General features: G+C 39.5%; 1 protein-coding gene across 10 annotated transcripts in view; it reads left to right on the plus strand.

Moving 5' to 3' along the window:
* The first annotated feature begins 6,503 nt into the window (after positions 1-6,503).
* TTLL7 (tubulin tyrosine ligase like 7) overlaps positions 6,504-25,613 on the plus strand; it is a 66,219-nt gene continuing 47,109 nt past the window's right edge. For 2 of the 10 annotated variants that reach the window (XR_010366422.1, XM_064428460.1), the window contains exon 1: positions 6,504-6,734. The gene's annotated coding sequence lies outside the window, so the exon portion shown is untranslated. Of the gene's footprint in view, positions 6,735-7,013; positions 7,159-8,193; positions 8,318-14,742; positions 14,894-18,782; positions 18,907-25,613 lie in introns of those variants that run through there. The other 8 variants (XR_010366421.1, XM_064428453.1, XM_064428455.1 and 5 more) reach the window with 7 other exon arrangements.

Here is a 25,613-nt window from a genome sequence, read left to right on the forward strand (position 1 = left end):
CTTCTCTTGCATCCTCTTATTCATTTCTGCATCAATTATTGAAGAGACAAGAGTATAATTGGCCATATCCATTTCTCAAATTTAGCATAGGATAATAAATTGAATAGGCACAAAAGCCATGTTAGAAATGGTCCTTGGGTAAAGAACTGATTGCTATAATTTCTTAGAAATGTTAAATTCAGATTGCAATTGCTCTCCTACAGTTTAAAGTTCATTTTCCCTCTGGATGACAAGGGAGGAATATTTTTTTCAATTTATTGTCTATTTGAAGGGGGAGTTAAATATTTTGTATATGAATCCTTTAACATGCAAATATTAATAACACAATCAATACCAATACTTACCATTTATAGAGGGCTTTTTCATCCACAAATTTTAGGATTATACAGTTAGAAGTAAAAGGCTTCTGAGAGTTTCAGTGGTGTTGGAGAGCACAATTTCCATGGCAGCTGGGATTTCAGGGAAGGAGGGAAGAGAAATGCTGGGCTGTAGGACAGAAGAGAATGTTTGAAAATGGTAGAGAGAAGAAAAGGAAGCCAGGACAATTGGAGCACATACATGTTCAGGAGAGAGGAGAACAGATACAATAATTATGGAAGAATTGTAGAATTGTTGCCTCATGCAACAGGAAAATATGCAATATAGTCTTTTAAGAAAGATAACAGGAGATGGTAACCTATGTCATTTGGAGAAAAAAAGTGTTGCTTTAATTAGGAGAAATGTGATTTTGTTACAGTCTTGGCAATACACACACTGTCCAGGTTCGTCCCTGCCTGTGTGTGCTCCATGTGTGCTGCTGTCTCTTCCCTGATGACTCTGAGTGGAGTAATTTGCAGACTTCTGGTCCAGACACAGTCTTTTAATATGTGTTTGTACAGCTGCATCACAATGGGGGACTAATTTTGAATGGGGTCTCTGTTTTCTACCATAATTGAAATAATTAATCATAGTCACTCAATAATGTTGTCACTGTCACTTCTTGGACATAAAAACCCAATGAGGTCATAAGGAAATGCACATTATGTTAATATTATCTATTATAGTAAAAAAATGACAATCCATAGTCTGAATCAAAACTCACCATATCTATGTAAAGTATAATTGTAGTAGTCTTTTGTTTCTTTGCTACAGCAAGCAGTTGTAGGAAAGGATTGGCCAACATTTGGAGGATTCTCCTGCCCCAGGCAGTGTTTCCCCACAGGCAGGGCTCCTTTCCTTGATGTGAGTTTGGAGCCCACAGCACAGACAGGGCAGGCCCCTTTAAATCTCTGTTTTATCTGGTTGCCCAGACAACCCCTGTAAACATCAGTGGAACAACGTGTGGTCTTCAGAAAGCTGGGGACCTTGAGGAGAAACGAGGTCATTTGGGGACAGACAGATTCAGTGTAGCCTTATCTACACGAGCAGACAGATTTCTTTTTCACAGACTTGCACATTTCTTTTTGAATGCTTCATGCTCTTATAGTCTGTTTTAATTTGTGATATATGGAAAAAATAAACATATTTTCTGGCAGCAGGTTTTTTTCTTGTTTTCTATGTTGTTTTCTGTTGTGACATAAATATATACTGATTAAATATTTATACGTAATGAAAGAAGAATGTGAGAAAGAATACTTTGACTACACAAAAGTGACACTTTTTTTGGTATGACGTTTTTTGATAATATGATTTTTAAATTTTTTTAAAATTTTCATTTTAGCAATTAAAAGTACTAGTGAAATTCAAATAATGGTGGAAAAGTTACCATTTGCAATATATTTTGCCATTAAACATGATAAATAGAGGGGTTAAATATTTGTTAGCTGTTAGCTGTTACATCAAAGTAATGAGTCAATCACTTCAGATTTATTTCAACAAAACTGTATAGAGGAATTTGCACTTATATCTGGTAAGGTATGGATTGAACAGATACTGAGAACTTCTACACTGTGAAAGGACATGCTTGGGAGAAAGCACAACTTTGCTGGGGTGGAAGTCTCATACCCACTTTTCTCATATTTGACCATATAGCTTAAAATAATGATTTTATTGCTATGTCCAACTGCAAAAGAGGAGCAGCTTACACCCCTCTTTCTACCTGGGCCTGCATGTCAACAGCAGCATAAGCATCTAGTAACATTATATGAATTGCCCCAGTTTATGAATATTTACAAAAACTGGTTTTATTTCCTGGATGACCATAGTAACTTAGGTGACCAACAGAAGTAAGTTTCCACTTTCCTTCAACTTATGCCTCATTTCATCTTACAGCCTTCATACAGTAGAATAATTTTTTTCTTCATGGCTGCTCAACAAAAGGAAAGGTTTCCCCAAACTGCTGAAATTCTGGGACTTCCTTTCTTAAACAGAGGCAGACAGCAGATGGAAACTTGAAGATATTTGAAGAAGAACATCCAAGCTTTGATTACCAAACAGACACAGATAACCAAAATGATATTTTGTGTGGTTAAAAATGGAAGTGTTCCTATCTTAAAGCTGTTTAAAATTATGCCTGAACCAAAGGAACCTCATTAAGCTTGAGGATGATTGTAGTCTGTGGGGTTATGGTATCTGCTTACATCAGTACTGAATTTCACCCAGAGCGTGTTTGGAGTGTTGAGGACTATAAAAAGTCATTGTATATGAAATGATACATTATGTCAATATCATACTGCTACAGCTTGTAAATTCACATTGATCTGTATAATAAAAGATGTTTACAGCACTAATGAACTCAATCAAGTGCATGTTTGCTGATACATAAAAAAGTAACAAGCCATCTTGCTGGGCATTTGATTTCCAGGAGATAATCCCAGACAGTACTCTGAAGATTAGAGAGAGAGGAGATAAGAAGCTGTGACAGGCTGGCAATATCTGCCTGAAACACCATCCCCTGTTAGCAGGTGTTGGTGCTGCTGGGAAGCTGTTGCATGGATTTTGCTAACACGCTGAGCAGATGGCTTATAAAAGAGATGGGTGTTGCTTTTTGAAGCAAAAATTATGTATGGCCTGAGATGTATTGTAGCAAGAATCCTAAGGGAATATAAAGTGTAGGGATGGAAGTTGAGCTGAACCTTGTTTCTTCATTGGTAATGTTTTCTAGGCTTGCACTAGGAAATGGATGGTTTATGACAGCACAGATTATGTTTGGACATGGCTTTATAGCAAGAGGGAAAATGCACCTGTTTAGAAAAGTGTAATTATCTACTTAGTAAATATATTCTAAGATGAGTGTTGTGCAAACAGAAGAAAACACACTATTTATAGCTATTAGCTAATAAGAATAGATATTATTCCTATTATAAACCTATATGCTGATTCTGTTTCAAAACTTTTGAACTTCAGGATTGTCACATTTAATGTTTTGAAGATCTGTTTGCCATTTGCAAATACTAACAGTTGCACAAAGATAGAGCCTGTTTCAACAGCAGAGGTAAAATGCAGCTTCAAGTTTCCTGGACTACATCTGACTGTGCATCCTACTGCAGCTCTGTAAGGTGGTGGTTGACTGAGCAGGAGAAATAGGTCTGCATTTCCAAGTCTATTTTGTGACTTTGTTCAAATACCAGTGTTCTTTAGAGAATTTAATTATCCTCTTTGTAATTTGAGGACATTGTATTTACTGACTTGGAGATGGATTACATATACAGCAGTACAGTGCTCATAATTATTCCGGGAATATGTTCATAGTAACAGGAAGGGTGAAATAGGAACTGTGTTCAAATAAATCATAATTCTGTATCTTGAAGATGGAACTTATCTGATTGCCCTCACCATTTTTCAATTGTAACAATTAAAATTCATAAAGAAATCCATAACTTCTGCATGGAAAAATTGGAAAAAACAAGAAAATTCTTAGAAATACGTAGATTTCTGAGAAAGCAATTTCTTCCTGATCTCTGTTTTCCTATCTTTCCTGTTTGTTAAGTTATGAAATTCGTAAGATAATCTTCATGCCATGTAAAAGGTATTTTTATTACTATTTCTATTTACAATAATTATCTAGGCACATCTGTTCTCAAGTGCATCAATATTCAATATTTAAACTAGCTCAATATTAAAAATATAACTCTATTTAATGCTCCTAATTAAGCATCTGCGTATTTAATACGCCGCTTTGGTTCCTCACTACATTTTGTTAGCTCTAATGTTTCAACATGGAGGTAGCGAGTACCATTTACTCTCAGAGTGATTCAGAATGCAGATCGCATTAAAAAGAGTAAATCTGATCTGCTTCTGGGAAACAACAACTAAAAGCACATTCAGGAAGAGATTAATGCCTCCTGCCTCCCAGGAACGGAGAGGAGAAAAGGCGTTTCTGCTGTGAGGCTCTGGCCACTGCTGGGAAGATGTGCTCCCGGCTGAGAACAGCACCCACTGTACCAGCCCTCTGAAAAGAGGAAGCATTAGCTGCACCTGGAAAGGAAGGCTTATCCTAAAACCCTCTCAGGAGCCAAGCAGGTCACAACTCTATTCCCAAACTTCAGGTTTGCCTGTGAATCACAAAACAACAGCTGGGTGCAGTCCCTCATCACAAACTCCCGCTTGCGGTTTGCTGCTCTTCCCAAGATCGAACGCGCTTTGCTCAGCAGAGGTGTGCACATGGTTGGGGTGGAGGCTGGCTCGGCTCTGGAATGTGGACACACCGCTGAAACAAAGCAGGCAGGGGCTGCCAAATGCCCAGCCCAAGCTTTGACCCGGAGATAACGTGAACTGCTGTCAGCCTTGGAAATGCTTTCATCTGCAGTCAGTGGCAGCATTCCAAATGACTAACGGAAAGAGAATCAAACCTTTCCTCAGGAGCATCCTGGAACACAGCTTTGGCACCACCGCCTGAGAATAATGGCTGTTTACACGGGGATGAGCTCAGATCCTGGTGCTTTAGCATGGGTTTTCTATCACTAAAATTCAGACCTGTTCCTACAAACACACAAACAAGCATGGGAGCTGCTATCACATTACATGTTTGTGGACAGAAATTATATCTCTGCTTTTTTGCCTTTTTTTTTTTTTTTTGACAGACCCAACCAAGGTTTTAGTGGCAAATAAATCAATTTCAGCATAGCAGTAGAAACCACAATGTAATTTGTCATCCAACCCGATGAAAAATACCATGTCTGTAAAAAGTAAATTCTTCAACTTTACAAGCTACAAATTGATACCACACATGAGAACACAGTCTGATATCTCTAGGATTTCCTAAAGGATTTTTCATGTCTTTTTCTGGCCTTAACAATAATTTTAGCATTTGCAAGAAGCCCACAATCTGTTCCTATTAAAGTATCAGTTTACCTCAAAAGATGTTAGAGTAAAAAAAAAACCCTTAATGCCGATCAAGTTGCAATTAAATTTTCATTTAACGTTATCAAATTTGTTTCAGTTCTTTCTGACCAAGAAATAGGAAACTTGATACTAAGCCTACTGAACAGATTTATTTCTAACTGCCCTAAAGAGGTAGTTGTAAACATTCTCAAGGAAGGCCTTATTTTGGCCAAGAGATTGTGCAGAAAAGACCAGACTGGAATTGATTTTACAGGTATGTAGTAGTGAGGAATATGTGATGTAAGAATGTAACAGTATGAACAACGTAAGATCACTATTTAATAAACCAGAAGTCAATAAAAGATTACAGCTAGTTCCATGGCAAACATAATGCAGATGAAATCAAATGCCATGGTGACTTCCACTGCTTGACCTTGATAAACACAGAGGATACTACATAATCTACTGAGATAATTGACTACATTTCAGTTGGGGTTTTATGATTTATTCCGTAAGTATTCTTTTTATGTGAAACTTTTTATTCTTCTAAAAAATTTTGCTTGATCAGCGTTTCTCTATTTTTGTCAGCCTTTATTGCATTTATCTGATTAGGTCACGTGCCTTTATGTGAGGATGTAAAGTGTTTCAGGAAAAGCCCGAAATGGCTCTTTCAGAGTGGCAAACAGCGATTGTGCTAACGGGAGGAAAATATTTGTCTAGGGTTCCAAAGGGGAAGAGGAAAAAAAAAAACCTGTTTGGAGCCGCGGGCACGGATTAGAGGATGGGGCAGGTGCCGGGCTGTGCGCGGGGAGCCGCGGCGGCTCCGGGCCCGCGGGCGCCTCCACCGGCCCCGGGCCCCGCGGCCGCTCGGGGAGGCTCCCGCGCCTCACGGCGGGGCGCCCGCGGGGCTCCGCGGCCGGGGCGCGCACCGTAGGGTCCCTAAGGCGCTTCCCAGCAGATGGAGCCGGCCCCGGGTCCCGCGGCTCGGCGCGGCCGAAGGGAGACGGCCGCAGGCAGCCTTGAGGGCGGCGCGGCCCGCCTCGCTCCTGCCGACGGCCACGCGAGCAGCGCCCGGGGCGGCCCGCGGCCGCCGGGTCCGCTCGCGTCCTCGGGCAGCGAGACAGCGCGGGCCGCTCCACCGCGAGCGGGGGGGGCACCGGCGGGCCGTCAGCGCTGCCCCCGGCCGCCGCGCCGCCCGCCCCGCTCCGCGTGCGCCGCCCGACGCCCCTCAGGGGCACTCCTCGCACGTACCTGTGTGGGAGGGTCCGCGCTGCCCGCCCCGCCCGGCCGCCCGGCCGCCGGCGGTGTCCCCTCGCAGGGAATGGTTTGTCCCGGCTCCCCGCCGTAACCTCCCGCTCCTCCTCCCGCCCGTGCCCGGCGCGGATGCTGCCGCCCGGGATCGCCCCGCCCGGGATCGCGCCGCCCGTGAGGCGCAGCACGCGCCGCCCGCGAGCCCCGGAGCGCTGCAGGACCGCCCGCCCGCGCCCCGGCAGGTGAGGTCAGGGTGAGGGGCCGGCGGGGCGCGACACCTCCTCCTGCGGCGGCGGGGGACACGCTGCCAGCCCCGGGGAGAGGCGGCGGAGCGGCGGCCCGCCGTGATTCAGCATCGCCGGCGGGGAAGGGAAGCCGCGTCCGGCCGGGGGGCTGCGGGGGTGCTGGGCGACCGGGGTCTGTCTCCGGCTCGGGGCGATGCTGCGGGGCGGGAGCGCGGGGCAGCGCCGGCAGCCCCGGCGCTCCTCGGGGCGCGCGGAGCAGCGCCGTCCGCCCGGGGCCGCGGGCAGGTGCGGCGGGAGCGCGGGCGGCGGCCCCTCGGGAAGTTTCCTCGATGCAGCGGGCAGCCCTCGCGCAGGGAGGGAGGATGACTGCGCGTGTCGCAGTGTGAGGAACAGGGAAGCAGGAGGCATTCCAGGACTGAAGGTATTAATTTTCTCTTCTCGCCCCCCTCCCCCCAATTTGTGCATGCGAAGCCCATCGTCTGTGCGGGTCGTATCGCATGTACGGCCGGGTCTCTTCAGAACCAGTTAAGGTTAAAATGGGATCGTCTTTTGGCAGTGGTACCCAGCGGAGTCTGAAATGTAGAACAAGTTAAATCTCTGGAGGTGCAAGTCAAATATCTTCCTGTGCTTTCTGTGCTTAGCTGGAAGCCCATAATCTGTGGGATTTTTTGAATTTCTGCTGCTGAAACCACACATAATTGTAAGCAAAAGGGAAAAGCAATTGATGCTGGAATTTGAACGTGCTGCTGAATTCTGTGAAACTGACTTAAGGTCTCAATATTGATCGCTTTTGTGCCTTTCTTGTGTATTTGCTGTTTGAGTACCAAAATTAGACTACATTCCTTCTTAAACCCCCTCTAAACCAACCAAACACACACATCACCCACCCCTAGTTCAGTATACTTTTCTGTCTAAATCCCTCATTTATTAACCAGAGTGTTAGTACCTATCTAAATAATACTCAGAGAAATCCTGCTGGTTCTTTTCACACATGAATGGTTAGAAGTGCTTTTCCTCTGTGGGAATTGGTTGTCCCCCAGATACTGCAGAGTATCTCCAAATATACAGTGACTTGGCATCTGTAGAAGCTTTTACCCCTGTTTTAAGTGCTGCATTGAGGGTTTTAGTAGAAATAAGACATGTTATTGTTTGAACTAATGATAGTTCAACAAACAAACAAAAAAAAAAAAAGAGAAGCAGGTATTATGCCATGGGTTTTCCTGTGTGGTGAGTAAATATAATGTCTGTGGTGACATATGGAGCTATTATCTCTGAAGCAAGATTCTCTGGAGAAAAATGTTACAAAGCTTCAAAAAACGACATGAGCTATTTATTACAGAATATGTGACTTATTTTATAATGACAAAGTATGTCTTTACCTTCAGGTATTCACCATATTATGCAAGGAAGTATATAAAAATAGTTGTCAGTTTTTTAAATTTTTTTTTTTCTTTAGAAAAATGCCCCTATTCTAGATTTCTGATGGTTTGGATGCATTCCACATATTTCCAAAGGGATCTATCCAGCACTTTGGGAGTGTTAGAAGAGGCCAGGAGATCAAGCCTGTCAGCAGTTATTAGGTAATTATTCCAGTAATCTAACAGTCATTTTAGTAATCTGAAGCTCAGGTTTGCAATCAAAATAAAATTTGTTCCCATTTCTTCCAAAGCTGATAGTGGTAAATTGGCAGCATAGGTTTAGTTGTGGACAGTTCTGAAGAACTGGGAGATTAATTGATCAAGAAGCAGTTAGACACAAAGCCATCTTGCAGTTTTTTGTACAGTTAGGATTTTTCACTAAGGTGTTTTTAATGCTGTATGTTGGTTATGAAGGCCATAAATAGAATTTTGAAGGTGAAATGTGGCACACTGATGCTGACTGCTGAATGTGCTCACTCTGAATTGCCAACATCAAGAATGACTGAAGTATGATTTCTTGATTTTGAATCTCCATCTGTGGATATTTATTATGAATTTTAAAAGTCTCTGTAGGATGCATATGGCAAATTTCTTGAACAACCACATTTTCTAATGTTCTGTGCTTTTTTCCATTTTTTCCCTTGCCTGTATTTTAATGTTTAAGGAGTTTTAATGTTTAAGGAATATTTTTGCATTTGCTAGCTACTTGCAGATGTCTCATACTAATTGAGGACACATTAATCTAAGTATGTAAATCCTTAGAAAACAAGAAATTGAAATGAAACCTTAATGTCTGAAATAGAGAAATGGGTAACGTCTTCCAAGCCACCCTGCATCTATTTTTGCAAAGCTCCTTTTTAAAAAATGCACATGGCAGAGCGTTGCAAGATAATTTTTTAATATGAGTTGCTAATGTTTTTTAAATTTTGTGCTACAATTTTATCAGTGTAAAGATACATTGTAGAAAACAACAATGTTAATTTCTCACTCCTGTGTGTTTCTACAAATCTTCAGAAAATTCCAATTGTTATTACTGCCTTGAAGTGTTGTGGCTTTTGGGGCAATTCTAAATCATGAAGATATTGAATTTTTTTGATAGGCCTTCTATCAGTCCCTGGCAAAAAAAGATGAATGCTTGCCAGTCTTTTTGATGAGGTATTTCCATCATCCATAGTTGACACAGTGACTCTACAATGATCTGAGTGGGAAAAGAATAGTTTGGGTTTGCCTAAAAGAGGGAGTTCATTTTATTTGGAAAGGGGCATACAAACTATCAAAGCTAAGAAATCTCACTGTAAATACCACAGCGTTCATATTGGAGCATATTAGCTGGATTTTGTTTTTCCCTTGTGAACTTCAGAACACTTAGCCCTCGATTAATTTTTATTTTCTACATACCTAGAAGTTAATTGGGGCCATTTGAATCCTACTGATGGAAGTCAAATGGCCCTTATTAAGCACGAGGAGTTCTTTAGAGCTCCATTAATGCTTACCTAAAGTCCTTCCAGAATTATACTTTGCAACTACTCCTTTTGCAGACATTATGAGCTTCCTGGAAAGTTTACCAGAACCAGTGAAACTTTTTAACATTAATATTTAAAATACTAATGTATTTTTAAATTTAGAATGGATTTTGTTGATGTCTACTACACTGATGTCTACTACTGCAGAGGAATAATTTGAAATTGTATGGATATGTGAGAAAAAAGATGACGTTCTGAAGGAGTCAGCCTTGGAACCTGCTGGGCATTAGAGCCAATCTTCCTTTTCCAGGGTTGCAACCTCTTGGTGCCAGAATCTTTCACACCAGGAGATTCCATAGTGCCCCAGTCTGCTGAATCCTCTTGTCCACAGCAGTGAAGGCAAGAACCTACAGGTTCTGTAGGGGTTAAATAATAGATTCTGCTAAGAGCATTTCCCAGTTTTCTTCCTTGCCTTCTCTCTGAAGTGTTCATACAACTGTACAATATAATTTTACAGTTCTACCACATTAAATTATACTCATTTATCAACACTTTTACTCTGCCTTGAATTTCATTTGCCAGGAAATAAGCTCTAACATTAGAATAAATTTTTGGCTTTGTGGTTTGTAAGGTTAAGTAAAGCAGACATAATGGTTCTTGCTTTCAATATCAGTTTTAATCAGAATACAGGATCTCCAAAATGAAGACCACTGTATACATTTGTACTATTTGTTTTCCCAGTGTTAAAGTTCAGATAATTGAAAATGTTAAAATATAGATCCACGTTGTTTCAAAGGCAATATTAAAAAATATAATCACATAGGGTTTTTATGAACATTCATTTCTGGGGACAGAGGAACTGTACTGCTTTACAGAGAGCCCAAATTAACAATAACGAAAGAAAGACAAAAGAAAACATTCTGATTTAGGGATCACTCTTCACTTTCTGGAGTGGAGTGAGTGTCATGCTACTTCCCACTTATGCTTGTATTTGGTTTTGGAAGGATTCCAGATTGAAGTTTAATATGCACCACTGTCCAAATGCACCATAGATGGCTACATTACTGTTAATTGATAGAAAAACTGACTGCCTAAAAGGATGGAAGTGCTTTGCACTGCAGTTCAGGAGCCTTTTGTGGCCAGCAGTAGTAACAGAGTACTAACAGTCACTCTTCAGAATAAAGAAATGAAGACTAAATCCACTTTTCATATATAATAAATGCTGCAGAAGGAGTTGAGTAGGGTGTGGGTTTCACAGTTAGACACAGCAATGTGTTGACATGTTTATTTCCATCCTTGCTTAGTAGCAAAATGCTAAATATATTCTTCTTTGGTTACATTAAAGTATGTTTCCTTTCAACTTTGTCCTTGGCTTGACATGTGTTTGTTTTATTTTTAGCACTGGAAAACCAACACAGTTATATCCCTATAGGGTGCAGTGGAAGCACTAGAGTATAGCATGAGAAAATGAAATGAGATGCTTAATACTGAATTGTTGCAGGTGAAGAGGCAAAGATCTTGATACTCATTATGACCACAAGAAAACAAGTGGACTGGCAGGACAGAATATTGTGTGATTTGTTGGGGAAATCACTCTTATCTGCTTGTTCAGAGTGAACTTCTCTTGAAAAATATAGAATAGGGCTATGTGATAGAAGACTGTGCTTTCTATGCTTTTGTGGGTGGTTGTCAAGTGTTTAGTGTTCATTGAACATGAAATTTCTGTGAATTTGTAATAGTGTTTTATCCTTCCAAGCCTATCTTGGTGTTGTGGAAGGTGGGAGAAACATGCAAAAACATTTCATGTGAATTATTGGCAAAAGAAGTCTCAAAGATATGCAATTTACTCACCCAGAAAAAAAACTACCCTTTGAATTACATTTTATTTCATGGGACTTTTTAGAGGGATATAATATTATCCTCACTTTTTATGTCAACTTGAAATCTTTGAAAGACTATAAATTACTAGTGAGCATTAACAATTAGGCATTAATTTGAATAAAAAGATTTTTTTTTTTCTAAAAATGAGCAAGAATGATCTGAGAACATGAGTTTGGTACATTTTGTGCCACTTAAAAAATGGGAGCATTTACTGAAAATAATGTTTCTGAGGATGGAAAGGAGATATCCAGTGAATAAAATAAAGTATGGAGATACAGGAATCAGTGCTGTTTCAAGCCAAACTTGTTTCAAATTAATAGAGTTGGGAGTCTTGTAGGATATTTACTGGTTTTGGCTGGGGAAATGTTAATTTTCTTCACAGTACATAGTTTAGGGCTACATTTTGCATTTGTGCTGAAAATTGTGTTGATAAGAGATGTTTTTGTTATTGCTGAGCAGGGCTGACATTGAGCCAAGGCCTTTTCTGCTTCTTGTACTGCCATGCTGGCCAGGAGGCTGGGGATGCATTGAGAGGGGGCACAGCTGGAACAGCAGATCCCAGCCCACCAAAGGGGTACCCCAGAGCATATGACAGACATGCTTGGCAAATAAAGAGGGGTGAAGGAGGAGGAAGGGGAGGATGTTTGGAGTGATGTCTTTTGTTGTCCCAAAGAACTGTTACTCATGAAGGAGCCATGGCTTGCTGGGGATGGTTCAATGCCTGCCTGCCCATGGGAAGTGGTTCATGAATTCCTTGTTTACTTTTCCTGTGCATGCAGCTCTTGCTTTCCCTATAAAACTGTCTTTATCTTGACCCATGACTTTTCTTACTTTGATTATGATTCTCTCACCCATGGGAGATTGAGGTGGTGGGGAAGGGAGTAAGTGGCAGTGTGGTGCTTAGTTGGCAATTCAGCTTAGAGACAGATATTGACCCAGTGCAGAAATAGAAGACAAGTAAGGGAACAATACAGAGTTAGATTTGAAAGTCTGGACAGCAGTTGAGAAATTATGCAGTTAATGACCCCGAGCAGTCAATTAAAAAAGCCTATATATTACTTCGTTCTGTTGCCTCTAGGTATGAAGACAAAATGAAAGGACATTGTGGCCTTTTTGCCAAAAGCAACACTCAGGAATACAAGCACATACAGGAAGCAAGTCTTTGATATTTTATGAGAAAATGAAATAAAATTTATTAGAAATGAAAATAAAGATCTGTTCTTGTGAATGTGTGTTTGGGAAGGTCTGACACAGTCAACACACCATTTAATTTCATTGATACATAAAAAGTCTGAGTCATGGGATATGCATGCAGAGTACAGTTCCAGTTGTTTGAGGATAATGGAGTAATGGTACAGTTGAAACTGAGTTTCTGTAACAGCTGGTTGTAAGACACCTGGAATCAAGACAGTATGAGGAGCTATGGGGAAAAGTCATCTGTGGGAAGGGACTTCAGGAGACATGTCCAGATTTCACTCCCTGTTCTATTCTTCCACATGAAATTACGTCCCAGTTGGCTGCACTAAGTTTTGTCCTATAATTTCCTACTCTTTTGGAGTCCTTGAAGTAGTTTCTTCAATTTTGGGAGATCTACCTGGCTAGTCACGACTAAAGTAGAGGCCTTAATCCTTCTCTGGGATGGGCAAGCAAGAGACGTTCTCTGTTGTTCTGAGAGAGCTTCTGCTCCTATCATTTGCAAATTAAGAGGGTAGGAAGTAAGGGGAAATGTCTTTTACATACACTGTAGCCTTTGCACATTCTGCTCTGCAGCTGTGTTCTACCTGCCTTTGATTTCTAAAGGCTGGCATTTGGGCTAGTAGGACTACCAACAGTTTATGTGAATATATCCCTTACTATCTCACTAGAATCTATCCATAATACTTCATCTGATGCCTTGAGAGGCTACCTAGAACAGAAGCAAGACAGTGTCAAAGGAATAAAGTAGGAATTTATTAAAAAAGCCTTCAAAGGGTACAACTTGGGCAGTACAAGAGCCTGGCCAAGGCTACACCCAAGAGGGACAACAGAAACAGATCACACATTTTCACACTTTTATAAGTGTTGGTCCATTTACATATTGGGGTTAATTGTTCAATTATAGCTTCAGGTTATGAAGTCTCATCCTCCCAGATTGCTCTCCCCTGTTCCCTGTTGTTTATACTTTTTGGGCTGGAAAATGATTGTTTTATTTAACTAAACTGTGAGAAGAACTTGCTAACACTTTATATGAAGTTCAGAGTTATATACTAATGCAGCACATAATCTGGATAATATGAAAGCTAAAACTTAAGGCATCACATCCTTGTAGGATAGGTATGGCACTAGTGGTGCAGTCAGTCTTGTCTGGCACATCCCATGGGCCTGACTCCTATAAAACTAATGCAAAACAATGGAGTGCACTTGGTATCTCCAGTTTTCTCCCATGGTTGCTCTTTTTTGGTGGCTGTTGTTTGTTTATTTTTTTCTGTGGGGGAAGAGTAATCCATTTGAACAGAGGAACATTCCAAACCTTTTATTGTCAGATATCCTTTGTGGTCCATTGTCCATTAAAGTGTACTGAGCTGTCAAATCAGAGCAATCTTTTCTTAATGTAAAATAATAATATGCCATATTTTGAAATGATATCAGAAAACAATTTCTTATTGGTATAAATTGACATTGTAAAAGAAAACAACCTCATTTGAGGAATATGAATTGTTTCAGAATACTACAGAAACAGCCGTTCCAGTAAAGGATTTACCTTTCGTCTTTCCATTACTACACTTAATATTTTATTTGGTTTAAAAATTGATCTATAAGGTTGTAATGCTGGCTTCACTGAAACCAGGTAGGTTTGATTTCAAAGCTCAGATCTCATTGGTCCAAGCCTGGAAGAGAATGAGAATCATTTTTCATACTGCAAATTATTAACTTCTTTAGCTTCTGTATTAGTGTCTTGTGTTATTGTGATTTTGACCTCTTAATTCTACGTTTGGAGAAACCATTGTCCTGGTTACAGTAGCTCTTATCCCTGTTATATCTCTTTCCAGTCACTGAGTCATTTTCTGTTTTTAGATTGTACTTCTTTTTAGCTTATTGTTATGACTAAATCCTATTGGCGTTCTTCCCACAACTCTTGTCACTAAGTAAAGTGGGAAATAATGCATTCTTTTCTTACAGCATATATCGTGCCTTTGTCTTGCCACCCAAAACACAGGGAGAAAATACCTAGAAAGGGTTAAGAAAGAGATCTAAAAAGTGCTAGATATAGGCTAAATGGGAAGGAGCTGCTGCTGCAGCCGGTCTTTCCCTGGTGTATTACTGCCTGAAACTGTATCAGCTGTCAATTATTGATAGAAAAACCTGTTTCCGGAGAGCTGACTCCTCAGATGGTTTCAGCAATGCAATACTAACGGTAAGTGATTTCATTTTGCTACTTCTACTGCAGAATTATTTTAAATCTGTTTCTGTATCAGTGGGAGGTCTTGGTATGACTGGGTATTCTGCAGTATGTAATCTTGTCAGCAAAATCCATGATAAATAAATGTTTTGCACTATCAGTAATTGTATGCAGAAGAATTTGGTATGTCACCCTGCCACATGCTGCTGCAAAGGTTTGGTTTGTTTGTTTGTGATTTTTTTTCACTATGACTCTACTGCAGACTATGTTAATTGAAATCCTTTGGCTTCAGTTTGAATGCTCATAAATTCTGTCCACCACGTATATTTTGCAATGAGTTCTTTTTCCAGGATTCTTGTATCTTTTCTATATTTTTTATGCTTTTTTCCCATCCATCCTTGAGCTTGCAGTTTATCTTCCCTTATAACAGAGAGCTAGATTCAGGAGCATCTACTGAATGCAGTAAATTGTGAGCCGTTAGTTGGACAAAATGTACTTGTGGAGAGCAGCATGAAGCATTTTCTGTGGCAGTGTATCTGTATATCACCTGCACAGTAATCCCTGTTTCTAAACATGTGAATCCTGCATGAGCTGTGGAATATGAAGTCCTACCTCTAGACAGCCAAGCAATTCTGAAAGTGATACTTGAAGCTTGTAATCTTTGCCAAGAAAGAGAGAAATTTGGAGGCGACTCAGTAATTTTGAGCTGTAATTTCTACTGTGAGGAAAATTTGATTTAAATGGACTCTAGTTTTGGCGTGGATGAGACCAGAGTCTTAATTATAATTCTGAATTGTGTCATCAGCAGGTCTGTCCTGGAACTGAAACATCATGATATAAAGTCACAAAAGCCAATAGAAATATATCTATACTTACTTCACTAGGTTACAGAGAAAATCCTGTATGCTTGATCTCATTTACATTATAGACCTGAGAAAAATTTTGTAATTTTTGTACATATCTTCAGAATGATGGGACTAGGAAATTTCGTGAAGAAAGCTTTTTATTCCTTTGAGCAATCAAAGGAGCCAAAAGAATTGGGAAGAAGTTTCGTATTTGTGAAGTAATATTCAGAGTCCTGCATCAATGGCCAGCTATGAATGCCAGTTTATTATCCTTTTTTTCCTATTTGATGTGTCAGTTGTGATCGTTTGCATTCTCATTTGTATTGACACTTTGCATGAAACTTTTTCTGAAAGACTTATTGTTTTAGTTATTAGGTGTGTTGTACCTTTTTCATACCTCTGGCTTTAAAAATGCCTTTGAGTCAGTTTGGTGCGTTTCCTTTTTCCTTATCTGTGGTTATAAGGCAAATATGCTACTTTCTGGCTACATATATTCTTCTACACTGTGAAGGGTATGATATGTCTGAGAGAGTCAGAAGTGCAAAAGAATAAACTTCATAATTTTCTGCCCAGGATAATATGATAAAAAAAAGTATGTGGCTCAGTTCCCAGTCATGTTTTATTTTGGCTGGCAGTGATGTATGTTGCTATAACATAATAACAAATTAATGTATTTGTTTCTTTTGAATGTTTGAAAAGCAGTTAACTTTGCAGCCAGCATGCATTTGACTATGTAAGTTTATGCATTTCTTTTTTATTATGAATGCACCTTTAAGAAATATAAGATTAAAGCAATGGAAAATAAAATTGAGCCTTGCTAAATGAATGGAATATCTCACTGCTCCAGCCTCTAGTTGAGGACTTTTATTTCAGAGTACTTTTCAATTGTAGCTCTTAGCTCTTAATCCTAACCAACACTTTTTTTTAATTAAAAAAAAGGAAGAAAAAAAGTAATACACACATGCCAGAACCTCTTACTTTTAAGTGTAGCTTTTTGGGACTTGGCCAAGATGGATGAGGACAGAACTAACTGTGATAGTGTTCCAAACTTGGAACATGGCTTCTGCTGTGATTACAGCAGTGGAGGCAATAGTCATGCTTAGGGCAGTTTTCTCCTCAGGTTTTGGAACTATTTTAAACGACATTAAAAAGCTCTGGTGCTATTGTCAGTATGGGCTCTGCAGCTCAGAGGTGGTGCATGATTACTCAATAAATAAACTACTGAATACTGCAGGGTTACCTCAGTAATGCTGTACTTATTCAGAAAGTACATTATCCTCATCCTATGAGCAAATCCCAGGAAATTACTTCTTGTAGGCTATTCTCATGTTTTAAGTAAAAATTAAAGCTAGTGCATATAAAGTCTGGTACACTTCACTTTTCTCTCCTATTTTAGGTATTCAAAGTATTACATTTAGGATCAATATTTAAGAGGTTATTTTTCTAGGCTTTGTGACTACATGCTGTATTTCTCTGCAGGTGAGCAGTATTTGCACAATATATTCCTATAGTAGGATAATAATGGAGTCTCATCTCACTGCCAGTGAGGATAGTCACTCTATTTAGATCCCCCACAATGGATAAAATAGTGTGACACAGAGGGTTTGGAGGCAATCCAGCCTTTTAAGGGAATTTCTATAAATCAGGTCAATTCATTTAAAAGAAGCTTCTGAGGGCTCTCATCCTTTTGAAACTGCTTGATGTTCTCCTGTTTTTATGTGCAAAAATATTTTCAAATCAGTGGTACCCCACTGAGCCCCAAGTACTAAGCAGTGGGGAGGAAAGCATGTTTTTGTGAAATGTTTTATAGCTGCTGGGGTTTCTGGTTCATTTATCAGCTGTTTACAAACTTACTAGCACTGAGTGTTGGCTGCAGTAGTCTCAGTGGTATTGTAGGCCAGCTGTGAATATTTCTGACTGTCACCTGTTCTTTACAGAGTAGAAGTATATGACAGTCATTAAAATGTTAGAGATCTACCAACACTCATACAAACATAGAGGTATTGCCAGTGGAGCTGAGCAAATGATTTCATAGTTGGAAATGTCAAGATAATGTGATAAAGAACTTGGTCATCATATGAGAGCACCTTTCTTATACTTTCATGGTCAAGAAGCCATTAAATAAATGTTTCTTGTGATTGCAAGAAACTTCTTTTGGTGATTTATTCAAGATCTGATTATTGTCTTAATATTTGCAAATCCAATGCTGAAACTACAGGCTAACGTCTGCCAATTTAAATTTCAGACTGCTGTGGGAGTGTCACCCTTGTTGATAAACTACAATACAATGTTATGTGGCAGCATGTGAATTAGGATGATGTAATCTTCAATCAGAGTTGTTGTGGGCTGTGTGTGAGGATTGCAGCCCCTGTCTAGTGATGTTGAAATGAATCTATGAATTGCAGGCTTGTAAAATATGAGATGAGATGATGCAGACCAACACAGGGCTGAAGTGTGTCTCATGTGATACACAGAACTCTGTAGAAATTATTTTAACCATATTTGTGTTCTTATCTTCCTGAGCTTGAGGTTGTTTTCACACTAAGCCAATACTGCCAGCTTGAAGCAAGGGAGGGAGAATTTGATGTGTGAGGGGGAATAGTCTAAATATATCTTTTTCTCTTTTTTTTTTCTTCCCCAAGATCCTTAGCAAATCTCTCCCCAAGGTCTATTTATAATATAATGAATCACCGCAAACATATCAGCTTCATTAAAGGATCAGTGCTTTTTATGCTAAGACAGCTCTGCTGATATATGTGAAATGTTAAATTGTCCTATCTTGTAGATCCCTAAGGCCTCTAGCTCTTACTTGAGAAATAAATCTTTTGAGAAGTGAATGATAGAAAAAGAAAGGAGTAGTATAATTCCAGCAGTGATTAGTGTGTGGTGTACACCATTTGAAGCACTGTGTGGTAGCTGTTGGTGTGTGTTGACATGCCATAATGAAGAGCATGGATGGCACACTACGAAGTCAAAAGAAGAGCAGAGATGCTCCCACAGGTGCCACAACACACATTCCTCTTCTAACTCTGTCTTGTTTACCTTTCCCCCTACCAAACCCACAGTGTTAATGTCACACATCAATATTACTATGACACAGGATCATTATGGAACGTTGTCATCTCTGTTTCATTCATTCGAGGCCATGGCTGTCTCACCACAGAGTGCTGGCCCTTAGTCTGTGTGAGTCCATCAGTCAGTGGCTTCCTGGCCTTGGTCCTCAACACAGAGCAAACAAATGTCCTTGTGCTGTTTGGTTCAGGGAAATGCTTCATTTGAGGTGCCAGGGCTCCAGCCCTCCTGTGGCCATGGCTATCCGGCCACTCGGCTGTGGCTTGCACAGCTGATGGGTTGGAGGCTCTAATGGTGTGTGCATTTCTAGGCTGGAAATGCCTACAGCACACCAATGCTGTTTTAAATGAAGGTGGAGTGGTTGTATATAATATATTCATATAAAACCATTTCATATATATATATATATATGAAATATTTAAAAATGGTTGTATATAATGGTTCTATAATAAATAGGGATTGGCTTCCATTCAACAGTGTTCAGTGGAACTCACTGTGATCAGGGGGTAGGAATACTTTATATTCCAGAGTTAGTGAAATGTCCTGCTGTCAGATTTGTGGTGTTATTGACACTTTGTGAAGTGGTGAACAGTAATATAAGATCTGTGCATTGTTTCTGCTTTTTGCTGGCAGAAAGTAGAACATGAAAACTGATTTTTTTTAGCAGCAAGTGACAGAGATATATATTTTCTGAAATTTAGATTTTACTGTATAAAAACATCGTTACACTTGCTTGTTTGAGCTATTTTATCAATATTTTTCCTTGCCATTATGAATGCTAAATAATGTTTATTTTAAGTTCACAGCATTGTATTTTTGAATTATTGATTTTTAAGTCATACAGATTCTTTTCTCTTGCTTTGTCAATTAATATATTTTCAGTGTTTTACTGAACAAGTAAAAGATTCAAACCTTGACCTTTCTGTACTTTTCTAATTTGGTCTCACTTTCTTTGATGGTCCTTTTTCAATATACAAACCATAACTATGAAACTTTATAGTACTCAATTTGCTAACAGTCTGAAATATGTTATCACATTAGAAAGGGCTTTTGAAGGATGAGAATGAGCTAACAGATAGTCACATCGTGTGCTCTGCTATGAAGGTCACTTTGCAGGTCGTTTTTTAAACAGAAAATCAATCTTCAGATTTGAAAGTTTTGACATTGATTTAACATTTTGGAAAATGGATGAATGAAAAGAGAAGCAATATTAGTTCAAGACAACACTGAAATTTAAAAAATTGCTTCTATGCCCAGTTGTGATCTCTGTATTTTGTGAGTAGGAAGTGATTAATGCCTGTGAAACTTTGATGTGAAACTTCCACCATTTTAACAGCTTCTAATCAATTTCCTGTTTTCTGAATCAGACACTCTATACTTATCATTTCATAGATGTTTTGTAATATTAAACAATAAAAGATTCAATCCAAAGCTGTGAAGTGCACAGTCAGGAGAAGACAAAGTAAAATCTGTGCACTAACACTGCAAAGCTCCCGGGGCTCTGCCCCCGCGTGCTGCTGAGCCTTGGAGCTGGCACTGAAGGGTCTTTCCTGGCTGGACTCCAGCCACTTAAAATAGTGCACTGTAGCTTGGCTTGGTCATTTGGTTTGGTGGCTTAGGGAAATGGAAATGCTGGCCATTTGGATAAACCAGTTCAGACAGTTGTTTTACAGAACTGCATGATTCAAAAAAAAGTTGTGTAAATCATGCTGTTTGGATTCCTTTGTAGCTTGTACCTGTCCATTTAGCAAATCAAACCCCTGAGAACTCTGCACATCCTCTTTATCTCAGTGAACTGCTGAATAAATATCTCATCTCTTTGGTGGTGGGAATGAGGAATGTTGAAATTAATAGACTTAATTTGACTTCAGAATATTTTGAACCAAGCCCTAATTACACACAATTTTAAGGCAGCTAACAGATAGCCTTTTAAAAACAAGCTTGTCACTTTGACATATCAAGCCTCAAAATGAAGACTACTTTTTGCATATAGAATTTCTCTGTAAGAGTGAGAACTTGCCACCAAACTGTTCTTTGAATATGTAGCAATAAAACTGGTCGCTATGCTTGTTTGTAGCAGGAGCACTTCAACATGCATTTTATAAGGCCATATATTAAAAAATCATGAAAGGGTAGGAGGCTTTTTGTTCTGCAGTTTCATTGCTGAAATTGTTATTATCTTGCTGAGCATGGTCCTGAAAAAGGCATTTTTCTCTATTAATCTCATTTTGAATCTGTATTTTATATATTAATTCCAGATCAAAAGTAGATTATTGATTTGCATAACTGTAATAAATAGCACACCCCTCACTACGGTGTGTCCAGACTTCCACACTCTAAGATCTAAGGGTAATTGACTTAAATGTTAGATTGAAAAAAATCAGAACTCAGATGTTTGCTAGGTCAAATCTCTGAAGGCTATGTTCACATCTTTCTTTTACCTGTTTCTGTAAAATTTTTGTTAATTTGATTTTCCAGCTAAGTGCAGAGTGGGGATTGCAGCACTGTGTCTTTCCGTCCCTGTGGTCACCTGCCCGGTTCTGTAACTGTATCTGCAGTGTGTCTCCATTTCACTGTGAAAGCTCCTTATGTCAGGAGCTTTGTGGGTTTCCTTCCAGCTCCTCTGCATTTCCAGACACTTGTGACAGCACTGAGTAAATTGCACTAATGGGCTCAGAGGAAAGCAGTCTGCTCGTTTGAAAATCTGTTCTAAAATATTCCAGCTCACTGTTGATGAGTGAGTACTTATCTGTACCCAAAGAATTCAGGAAATTACCCTGACAATCCATTTTTGTAGCCTTTCACCCAGGTATGTAGGATATTAGCTGTCTTTGAGAGGTCTTGTTGTCATATGTACCATGGCTTAAGATCTGAAGGCTTGTTTTCTGTTCATGTATGCAAAGTTAAACACATGTGTAACCCCTGGAGCTTTTCAAAATGGGCACCAGTAGTGTCACAATTGCTTAGAAAGAAGGAAGTTCTCATTACAAACAGTACACTGAGTGATGTGTGGAACACAGAGCATTTTGTAGCAGTTGAGTCTACCATTCTGAGAGATTAAATATATCAGATTAAATAATTTTAAATGTGCATATGCAATCTAATATCTTTTTCTTAGGGTGCACAGTTGTGGTTTCAAAGTTACTGGTATGATCCAAACTAGGCTGAAGAATCTCATTGACTTGAGTTGTTTGGAATAGATTCTCAAATTTCACTACCTTACTTTCAGTTTAAATTTGACTCTCCTTGCTCTTTTTTGATCTGATTAATCAAATATTTTTCTGTGATACTTACAGTTTGGGGGGGGGGGGGGAAGGGGTGGGGTCTAATGACATACAATTACTATTTAGAGATTAAAAACTTTCCAGACTACATCAAGACATTAAGTGAAGGTCATAAAAGGCAGAGGTCACTTGTGAGTAGTCTGGAGGAAAAAAACCAAGAAAATTAGAGAGGGATTTGTTAAAAAATACCTGTATATAATCTAGGCCAGAAGAGTATTTCTCAGGGAAACTTCCTAACTCATTATGATACACTTAATTTGCGTAACAGCATGAAATACTATTAATTTTTGAGTTTCTAGAATATATTACAACTTGTCAAAGAATCATTCTATTGACTATGAAACCAGTTCTTTCCACTGTCCCCTGCTCATTACCAAGGCACTGTTCCTTTAAATGGACTTGAGCATCTGCTATGTTCTCTGTCCATGTGCAACACTTCCCCCTCCAGAAAGAGTATCCGGCCTCTCCTGTCCCTGGAGGAAAAAAGATCCTTTTTTCTTTTTTTTTTTCCTTTTCTTTTTTCTTTTTTGTCTTCTGTGCCTTTCTAGGACAGAAGTGTCTCTCCTACTGTCACTCTCACACCTTTGCCAGGCAGCTGTAAAGATAACATCTCATCTTTTTTTTTCTCTGTACAGCACTTTTAGTCAAAGTGCTTGTTTATATGAGTGTGCTAACCTGATGAAGATGGTTTCATTTCTTCTTCACAAGTCTTTCTCCATTTATATGTTAACCATTTTTGTTCAGCTACCCTTGAATCTGTATGGTTGAGCAACAAACCTTCACTAATTTATGTGTATCGGGATTTCAGGAGGGGAACGGCATGTGCAGCAGGAACTGCAATCCTTTTCTGCCAGAGTGTGAATTCTGAGATTTCTGACAGCTGACTTGCTCCAAAAGTCCCAGTTTGAAAATAGAATGCTTTCTCATGTGTTATTAAAAGCAATCTCTTGGAAACAGGTCTCTCAGGTAGATTACAAGCAAGATATGCCTCTGCATTATTGTAGCTGAATGCACGTTATAGGTTATGCTTATTTTATAAGCAAAAACTTGTCCCAGGTATGAGAACTGACTCAGAATTTGATGTGGTCGTTACCTGACAATGCTGCTGCTGTTACTGTGCATGATCTGGGTGAGTCCTGCAATCAGCTTTGGCCTGTAACTGGCAAAGGCTGCCTGCAAAACAGTCTGTGCTGCAAGTCTTTCCTTCAGCTGTGCCCTGACCTGGGAGTAGGTCTTGGCAATAATAACAAATCAGAAGATGTGAGCTAGAAGAATATGCCTGGGGAGGACCTGGGTCAGAGAACTAAGTAACTTTGGGATGATTTCTGCTATATAGAATTAAAAATGAGGTGTAGGACCTTGTGGCTGCCAGGGCCTCTACACTGCTGATGTTGATTGTCCGAGTGAGCTCTCCTCCTTCCAGCTCCCTCCCCTCAGCAGCAGCCCTTCATGTGTCGCTCTGGGAGGTGTCTTCCTGTCTCTCCCAAGTGATCTATTCCTCTGCTTAGGGACTTGGTCATCTAAGGGCAGTTAGAGGAACAGTTGCAGTTTACCTGGGAAGGTTGTAGCTTCCTCAGCAGGGTGGTGCTAGGTTTTCTTGCTGCAGAATTGGAACATCTCGTGCTACTGCATTGGGGATGCACAAAGCAGGGAGATCTAAACAGGGGCAAGTCTACTGCTCCCATGGCTTAGCTTACAATTCACAGCAGCAATTCACTGCTCTGGGTAATTTATCCCCTCAGTTGAGATGCAGTGTCTCTTGACATGTCATGTCATGACTCTTGATATGTCACTTGACATGGTGGGAAAACATGCTGAGACTGTCCCATTTCACTGGACCTTATTTGCCCTTTGGAAAGGAACAAAGGAAGGACTGGATCCTATGTAAAATATTTTGGAAAGCTAATGGTTTAGAACTGCTGGTACTTTGGTATTCAGTGAAATGCTTGGTTGAAGATGAACTACTGAAGAGAAGTCAAGGGGTTGTAAAACTATTTTTAATTATTACATACAAGCTTAGGTCAGAATATGAATATTTATTGGTATGGAATGGTGCTTTTGAAAAGTTAAAACCCTAAAGTAAGTTTGAGTGCATAGTACAGTCCCATTACTTTGTTTTCCATATGGCTGAACTACTTAGATTACTCTAAAGGTGGCCATACATCTTTACCATCAACTCATGTATGTGTACTTAAAACTTGACTGGTCACAGACGTTGAGTGTTGGTACATGCTATTTAGACCCAAAAGAGTATTCTTTTGAGATGAAAATAATAGTGTCTATCTAAAGAAAAAAAACAAAAGCAGTAATTCAGCAGTGTGGTGCAGTTTGGAATTTTATGGTCCACCTTCAGAACACAGTGTGTTATAGAACTTTGGGCAGATAATTTTCTGTGATTGTAAGATGAATGAAAGTTCTATGAGTTGCTTGCTTTTTATTAGCATATCATAGCTTGTAAATCATGCTCTGTTAGTAAAGGGCTGGCGTTTCTCACAGGGCAATGTTAGTCTTCTTAACATTCTTCCAAATTTATTATAAGTTTTTAGTCAGTACAGCAAAGAAAAAACTGCCGTGCATTTTTGTGCATTCATAGAAGTCCTTAATTGGCTAACAGACGTACTTCAGTATTATTCCCAGGAACTAAACATGTCTTGTACTCTGGTGGTATTCTTAGCCTGAGAAACAGATAACATGCAATAGCCAGTGAGTCACTGTGCCCAGCACTGCTTTTCCTTCACAGTGGTTTTAAGGAGGACAAATGCTTTGCTTTCCCAACTCTGTGTCTAATTTTAGTATGCCAGTGGGCCCAAGGACTTTCAGGCCACCTTCTCAGATAATGTCACCCAAAACATTCAAACTTCGAAATGGCTGGGTGTTACTGCTGTGCTGTCTGACATTGTATCAGTGTATAAAACATCTCCTGTTCTTTGTGGATAAATACACAGGGGCACTAAATGGAGATGAGGGAGATTTGTCTGGTTACAAAGCAGAATTTGACTCCTGCTATATTTGTGACAGTCATAAAAGAATCATAATCTGTTCTTTTTATGCTTTTGCATTACTGGGCTGTTAAGGGTAAATGTCTGCCTTGAAAGGAATTTAGATCTTGGAGCTCAAAATAACTGCTTTTGTATTTTCTTGAAAGGTGGATGACTTGTCCAGAACATACATCTCTCTCTCCTCTGTTGTGTGTGTACACACACAGAGAAAAAGAAAAAAATGTGTATTTATAAGTAATGTTTTGGTATTTTCATTAATGCACATCTTGTCCAATCTTATGACCACATAGATTTTGCATCATAAGTCATTGACTTTGCTGTAATTTTCTGCTATTTATAGTAGAAGAAATCCCTTGTGCTCTGTATAAGCTATTTTAAATAAGTCTTGCAATCACCAAAAGCAGAAATATAAACTGATCTAAAGCTAGTGTGAGGAACTTTAGCTACACATATAACTGCAGAAAAGAAATGAAAGCTTTTAAAGATCAGTAACATGTTGTATGTTTTGAAAACTTGTAGATTTGTTTGAGGCAGC

This window comes from Passer domesticus, chromosome 7 (assembly GCF_036417665.1).
Source record: "Passer domesticus isolate bPasDom1 chromosome 7, bPasDom1.hap1, whole genome shotgun sequence".
NCBI classification, from domain to species: Eukaryota; Metazoa; Chordata; class Aves; order Passeriformes; family Passeridae; genus Passer; species Passer domesticus.